This window comes from Artibeus jamaicensis, unplaced genomic scaffold (genome assembly GCF_021234435.1).
Source record: "Artibeus jamaicensis isolate MK-2021 breed Jamaican fruit bat unplaced genomic scaffold, CSHL_Jam_final contig_851, whole genome shotgun sequence".
Classification (NCBI taxonomy): Eukaryota; Metazoa; Chordata; class Mammalia; order Chiroptera; family Phyllostomidae; genus Artibeus; species Artibeus jamaicensis.
This window is the reverse complement of record NW_026521986.1, coordinates 7,405,032-7,412,981: the sequence shown is the minus strand read 5'-3', so window position 1 is coordinate 7,412,981 and position 7,950 is coordinate 7,405,032. Positions and strand designations below refer to the sequence as shown.

General features: G+C 47.1%; 1 non-coding gene across 1 annotated transcript; it reads left to right on the top strand.

The window, feature by feature from the left end:
- Positions 1 to 4,104: 4,104 nt before the first annotated feature.
- LOC128628591 (U2 spliceosomal RNA) lies at positions 4,105 to 4,286 on the top strand. Its single transcript, XR_008393019.1, has one exon. It is a non-coding gene; the product is annotated as a U2 spliceosomal RNA (small nuclear RNA).
- Positions 4,287 to 7,950: the final 3,664 nt, after the last annotated feature.

The following is a 7,950-nucleotide window of genomic DNA, read 5'->3' as shown; positions in this document are numbered from 1 at the left end:
TTAATGGCAGGACTGTCTTGTCTTATAGCCACTGGGGCAGCTGGCATTGTCATGGTTCCTCCTGAAACTCACCTTTTGGTTGAGTGGAGACTCTTCCTCCCAGTGGCTCAGCTCAGGGTGCGGTCTCATCTCTGGGGGTCGCTTCAGGACACGCTTCCTCTGCTTTGGAGTTGCCTGGCTGAGTACATGAGCACCACTGGGTAAGATTTCTCTATGTTCTGACTCTGAGAGAAGCAGCATCAAGTGGATTTGCTTTCAGAAGGAAAAGGATTCACTCACTCAATGAACTCACTGACATTTTAATAACTTGTCAGCAAGGCACCAGGAGCCTCTGAACTATAGACTTCTCCTCACTGTATTCTCAAGGAGCACCATCTTTGAGTCTCAGGCTAAAGTAAATGTAGATTCTCTAAAGGCAATGTTTGTTCTTCCGATTTACGGGGAAGGGCAGCCACTTTGACCTCCAGGAATGCCATCTTGGGTAGCCAAGGATATCTTTCCCTGGCCTCCCTGGGACCCACTATCCTGCATGCTGGGTGGGCTACAGAAATTGCTCTGAGCTTCTGCTCTCAATGCAGATGTAGATGGGCTGTCATAAATGAGATTCTGTAGCTCAGGAAAAGGAAATACTTTCTGTTTTAAACAGAAAGATAACGTGCTTTATTATTTGAATAGCAATTAATGGTTCTTGAGATTTCTTTTTAGCCTCAAATAATAATTATTTTTAAAAGTTCTCTTTATTTATTCATCTAAGATATTTATATATATTTCTAGTGTTTAATAATAATAACAAAATTCATAAAGCCCTGTCTTGGTGTCAGGACTCTGTTATGAATCTTACAAGCCATATATTATACAAGTCTCTCAAAAATTCCATGAAGAAGGTATTATTACCAACCTCATTAATAAATAGGAGAGAGAATCTTAGGAGGTTAAGGAAGATTAAGAGCAAGAGCTAAAAAATGTTATGGGGAATATTAAAAGAGACAATTCTTGCCTTGGAAGTCTAGAATACTAGAATGAGAAGGAACTACAGAGCCATCTTCTATACAACCATCTCATTGTATAGAAAAGCCCTAAGAGGTTTAATCACTGGCCTAGCGACCTAGGGTAAGTAGAGGCAGGGGCTGGATGGGGCCAACGACTCCTGCGTCTCATCCCAGCATGCTTTCCACCCTGTGCTCCTTCCTTCAAGAGCTGAGAATATCGTAGTGATACCACCTCTTGCCTCTAATGCCCAACATGGTAACAGTGAAAGTAGGAATTGTTTCATATAGTGTGGTGGATCCTGGCTGGCAAGATCTGTGTATGTATGTTGTGGCTGCTCGTGAACAAATACATGCGGACCACAGAAGTCCTGTGGAGAAAAAGGCGTGGCCACTTTCTGAGGGAGAACGAGTGAGAGGGCCAGAGAGCCTGAGAGCCCGGGCCCTGCCTGGCCAGGCTTTTATTGCTTCTCTGGGTACATTACATGGAGGGTAGTCCTCATTTACTATGCATAGGTTCACTCTAGGGGACTACCTTTTACAGATAACAAAGGGAAGAATGTTGCTAATTACTTCAAAGGGAAGGATGTTACAGACCAAGGGGAAAAGTGGTTGATCTGGTCACACTCCATACTTGGGAGGTTTAGCACAGACTTTAGGAAATTACAGCAAGCCCTTTCTGCCTCAATTCAGGGCGAGGGAGTTTTAGCAAAAGCCAGTCTCATAGCAGTCTAGGTACAATGCAAGCCTGATTCCCCACAGGAAAACCTCTCTGTGGGTGTGGTCCTGTGTGCCACACGCAGCCCACTGGTTTTCCACATAAGAGCTGAGCTCCATTTCTATGCTATGAGAAGCCGTTTTCTACAATATAGAAATGAGGGGTGCAGATGAAAAGTTCCATTGGTACTGAGAGAGGGAGATCTTTGGGGGATGCTGATATTCCAGGAAGACTTAGTAGAGAAGGGAGCCCTTTAGCTCACACACCAAAGCAGGTAGAAGATCTGAATATTCAGGGAGTGAAGAGAACAGGTATTCCAAGGACCAGTCTAAAAAAAAAAAGCTTTGAGTTTTGAACAGGCATAAAGAGGACATCTGCCTGATGGGCAGGGGAGTCATGTAAGGGCGTAATGGGAGACAGAGGAGGCAGGTTATCCTGAGCTTCATAGGCCAGCGTGGTACCGGGGTCAGGATGAAGGCAGAGAGAGCAGATTCTGAAAATAATCTGAACATAAAATGATGAGGTGCTTGGCCAGAGCGGTGGCCATGGGAGGGTGGAGAGAGGACCTTTCCATGTGGTAACAAGGCATTTCAGGGAGAAATGTACATTTGAGGAAAGAGGCAGATGTCGAGGGGAGTGGTGTGAGGTGGGAATGAGGAGCCGTCCTTGGGAAGCAGAAAAGATGCAGTTCAACTTTGGGGTCAGAGCCACGTGCAAGGCCACGGGCCCCGAGTGCGGTTGATTTGCACTCTATTGATTTCCCTGAGCAGACCATTTTCACTCCATTGATTTTCTCGGCTTATTGACCTGTGTTTTGCAGTTGGTTAGAGGTCACTTTGCTCCCTTTTGATTCATTTTTTGCCTCTTGCTACTTCCTCTTGTTAGTGTATGTTCTAACCACCACTGCCAGCTATTGGCCAAATATGACATTTCCACCACTGATAGTTTTTATCGTTTGTAGAGAAGTTGAGGGTATAACCAAGAAGTTGAACTTAGAGTAGAATTTGGACTTGGATCAGCCATCCTGAGAAAGGTGTCACTAGGGATAGCACAGAGAGACTGGGATCACAGGAAGGTGATGCTGTCCACATGTGCAATATCCTTGGTGGACCATTAGGGGGCAGATGCGAGAGTGAGTAGAGTTGCCCACTCTCACTGCTTTCCCGCTCCCACAGTTACAGCTGAGCCACGTTTGTTGAAAACAGCTGTGAGGTGGACCCAGACACAGTTACTTCATTATCCTGGGCTCAGTTTTGTCCTCTGTAAAGTGAAAAGTTGGCATCGATGCATGATTCCCATATGTGACTCCTCCTGCTTGTTAAAATCCTGTCACCCCTGCCCTCCTCATTCGGTTGCAGTGGTTCTAGCCTGGAGCTCAGGAGTCTGTAAGTTTGACACTGTAGGTGACTCTAACAACCTGGTCTGAGGCCTGGTGTTTGTAGGTCTCTGGTCTGTGTGCCTCCAGGATCCTTCTTGTTTTATTCATTTGTCTTTTTCCTTGGGTTCAAGAGGCCTTCAGGATGCACTGTCTCCCTTTTTCAGGGAGAACCTCCTAATTGTTCACTCTTCCCATAAAAGGCACTTTTTCCCCTTATGTAAAACCTGCTTTTCTCCATTAATAGAAATGTAATATACTGTATCACCCATCCCAGTACTACATATATTTTAAGTCCCATTTCTGTTGTGGAATCACAGTGTTTCAGTTAAAGAATTCCGAGCACCAACAAGCAGGCAGAGGAAGCAACCCCGGTGGTCAGGAGCAGGGCAGGCGCCGCCCGTGAGGGAGAGAGTGCCAGCGGCCCTGTGTTTTGGCCCCATTTTGTTCTCCTTGACTTTGCCAAAGAGGAGACAGGAAAACCACAACAGATTTCATTGCTTCCTACCTATAGATTTTAATGTCTCTTGACAGGTTCCAAATTTAAATAAATGGTCTCTAAACAACACGTGTATTTTAGCCTGATGGAGAACTCCCCCAGAGAATGTCTTCCCTAGGAATGGAAATAATGGATGACAATGGCAGGAACCATTGAGCACTTGCTGTGGTCTGTACGCCCTGGGCTGAAGACTTTTGTGCATCATCTTCGTTCACTCCTCACGAAGCCGTCTCAGACAGGCACAGTCATCATCTCCACTTAAAAGGTGAACTAACGAAGTTTCGAGAGTTTAAGTAATACACCCATAACCACACAGCTGGTGAACAGGGGACAAGAACTGGGCCTCTCTTTCTAGATCTTTAAGGCCTGAGGGCTGAGTCATCACACTGCACTGCTTGCACTGGGTGACCTGATGGAGGAAAGGGAGGAACGAGGGCCTGCACGAGTGGCGGGGGGCTACATCTGGATTCCCAGACATCAGTCATTATTCCACAGCTTTCTCATTTTTTAAAAAGCTGGACATCTTATCTCTTCTCAGCCCTTTGGCCAAGATCAAGGCTAGTAGCTGTTCTTTTAAGTTTAAAATGCTGGACATTTTGTATAGCGTAGTGGAGACTGTAAATATTTTTTGTGCCATGGTTAGCCTCAGTGCACTAATGCAGAGTTTAAAATTTCTCCGGCTTTGCCTGTGTTTAGGGCGAAGGCTGTTTTGTCAGGTTTTGCTTAATGTCTTCTCCATTCTCAGGTTTCAGGAGTCTCTTTGACTTGTGCCTCCACGAGAGCCTCTCTCAGCTCTTTCCTAAGTCAGCGATATTTGATTGTTATTTGGTACTCACTGCTTGTTAGCCTGGCCACGGGAAGTGGTGGGGAGTGGAAGAGGTGTTCTCTGTCACCCTGAATATGTAGACGTCATCAGAGAGGTGCTCTGCCCCTGGGTGCTCCCAGGGCTTCCGCCCCCTCCCAGAGGTGCTTCTGGCTCAGGAGGCATTACTGCCCCACCCCCGGGAGCAGAGGGTTCTTGTCTATATTCTTTTCTCAGCTGCCCTAGGTTTCCCCCCTGGCCCTAACGCCACAGTGTGTGTTGTTCTCCTCCTTTTTAAAGCGTTTGTTCAGTTGGGGAGACAGAGCCACAGGGTATGGGTTAGGTTTCTTGTTGTTTCCTGCAGCGGCTGCAGTTTTCTTCCTCCAATACTGTCGCATGAGGGATGGTTTCTCGGGACTCTTGCCAGAATTTTTTAAGTGCCCAGTTAGGTCCGTAAAGAAGAGAATGCAAGTGTGTGTGGATTTCTTGTATATTCACTGGCCCACAGGGGTTCTGAACACTCTCACTGTTACCGAACAAGAAGAGGTCTGAGGGAGGGGCAATACAATATTTGGCCCACCTAGGGATGCCCAAAACTGCTATACAACAGGGGCCCCTCCCAAAAACAAAATACTAATATCTACTAAAATCTACTGGGCCCTTCTGTCCGCCGCCAATTGGAAAGACATCTCTCAATGCCAGAGATTTGTGAAAAGGTAACAAAATGTTTATTTAATGCTATTCAGGCCTAATGCCTCCACTAAAATATCAAAGTCCTTTAGGGTATACACCTACACCCACACAGCGCTCCCTTCTCCCACTGTCCCAACTCCGGGTACTGTAAATCAGGAAAAGAGCACACGTCTGTGTTGCAGGCCGCTGGCACCGTCAGCTGTGTCACTGTGCAGGATCTCGAGTTAATCCAAAGTACTGTGCTACCCTCTCATGGTCCACTGGCATGAGTCCTTTGTACCCAGTTCCAGTCAAAGTCTCTCTTGCTTTTTCAGGCCCCGCAACCAAAGGGGGCACCCCAAAGCCGCGTGGGCCTCTTCTACCAAAGCTGCAGGAGTCCGCACTCCACCAAAAGCATGTGGCTTTCTTCTTCACCTGGCTGCAGGGATCTCCCTTCTGGCAAAGTTGCGTGGTTCTTCCCTTTCACCTGGGAAGGAGGGGGTCCACACCCTGCCAAAACCACGTGGCTCCCTCTTTCACCTCACCTAGAAGGGGTCCTCACTCTGCTTAAACCGCGTGGCTCTCCCTCATCTGGCCAAGCGGGGACCCTTCATGTCTCGGAGCCAGTCTTTTCCAAGCTCCCACACAGTGGCACCCTCCCTCTGGGGCGCAGCCCCTCATTACCTCCTGAGTCCAAGCCCTTCTCACTCAGGAGTGTAGCCCCCTTAGTTCCCATCTTGAGTCCCTGCTCACTTTCTCCCTCACTCCAGAGAGCAGCCCTTAGTTGCCATTCTCCTGAGTCCCTGCTAGTTCCATCTTGAGTCCAAGCCCTTCTCACTCAGGAGTGCAGACTTTAGTTACATCCTCCTGAGTCCCAGTCCACTCACTCCGGAGAGCAGCCCTTAGTTACATTCTGAGTCTCTTCTCACTCAGGAGCGCAGCTCCTAGTTCCCATCTTGAGTCCCTGCTACTCCCAGTTCCATCCTGAGTCCCCCCTAGTTCCATCCTCAGTCCCTGCTACTCCCTCTCACTCAGGAGTGTAGCTCCTAGTTTCCATCTTCAGTCCGGAGAGCAGCCCTTAGTTACATCCTGAGTCCAAGCCCTCCTCACTCAGGAGAGCAGCCTCTCAGTTCCCATCTCGAGTCCCTGCTAGTTCCTTCTCTCTTCTCCCTTCTCAGGAGCGCCGACCCTAGTTACATTCTGAGTCTCTGCCACCACCTTCTCCCTCCTCCTTGGCTCCAAACTTGGCCACTGCTATTTAACGTATCTATGAAACCAGTTAAAGGTTATAGATATGTTAAATAATCATTCCAGAGGTTAGCTGCAAAACTATTGCTATGCAAAATAGCTCTCAATGGCCCTGGCTCCATTCTTTCTTCCCCCTGTGGGGGGGGGGGGGTGAGGACATCTTATATGTCTCTCCAATATTCCTATACACTTTGAATTCTGGACACCATTCCAAATCTTTTTTTGGGGGCCCCCCTGGCTGCACCCTGTATCATCACTAGCTCATACTTGGCCTTTACCAATTTGTTAACGATTTTAGCTGAATTCTCCAATGTCCAATATTATCTGTCCTAGGTAAGCAAGAGCTTGTGACTTGTCACCTCTCCTCGAAAGCACCTGTCTTTCCTTAGGTTTTGGGTGAGCTGGTTGTCCTGTTACTTCAACTCTCTGTTAGTTTCAGTAAAGTTTGGGATGTGCTATTTGGCCATTTAAATTAGGTAGGTGTAAGTGAGGTTCTTTCCCGATTTTTCCGTCTCAGGTGGAAACCGGGTGTCTCGCCACGTGCTTATAAGCCTCCCCGCTCTTGCTCACCTTTGCTGTGCTTGCAGTTCCCTCCCCCTTCCTCTGCCTGGTCTGCTCCTACCTGTCTCAGTGACCTCATGTTCTCATCCTCTCAGAAGACAGGGGCAGGCTTACACAGTGACCGAACCATCAAATTCCTTTCAGAGACAGAAATCGGGATTTATTATCAGAGGATCTAGAACTTGGGTCTCACTGTTATTGTTGGCAAATCCTTGGTCATATTTGAGCCTTGGTTTCCTTATTTCTAAAGTAGGAGTGCCAATTTCTGCCCCACTTCCTTTGCCAGGTAAAACAATGTGTAGTCATCTCTGACACACTTTTCAAGTTCAGCTCCAGCCCATCAACTCAGAAACAGGCCTGTCCTGGAGGCTCTTCCCAACAACTTAAGAAGCAAGTGGCCCAGGGGACACTAGCTCGGTCTTGGGTCGGAGTGGAACCACAGGGGGACAAACCCGGCCCTCAGCCAGCAGCCAGGAAGTAGAAAAGGTTAAAGCAAAAGGCTTGCCTTGTTTTAGAAACCCCACATTTTCTTACTTACGAAGTTTGTTGCCAAATACTGAGGAAAATAAATTGATTTCCATCTTTGCTGATGTGTTAAAATTGCAGCAACACCTCATATTACCAAACAAATTTTACTGTATAAATTGGAACATAATTGGTACTTCAGGCAGGTCACAAATCTGCTTTGGCAGGAGCGTATCACTCACGGTACACTGATTATAAAAATTAGTTAATTCAAGACAAATACTACATTCTCTGATTCCTGGCACAAATTCCTCCAAATCCTCCATGCGTCACTGATGCTGAGCTAAAGGATAGCTATCCGTCAGGTCAGTTTATTTTCTGCAGACTTGATTTAGATGGTACTTATGCTTGTGCATCCACCAAGAAGAGATAGATCTCATTTGTTAAATCTACCAGGCAGGGACCTGAATAATGGGATTTAGTAATATTGCACTAATCTGCTGCTTTTATTTACTACTCCCTGTCTTACTGGTGTAAATCTTCTCATGGAGAACACCTCCTAATTCATTCAGTCGGACTCCTCTCGGGGAGCAGGGTGGCTCGTAGTAAGGTACATCCTCATGA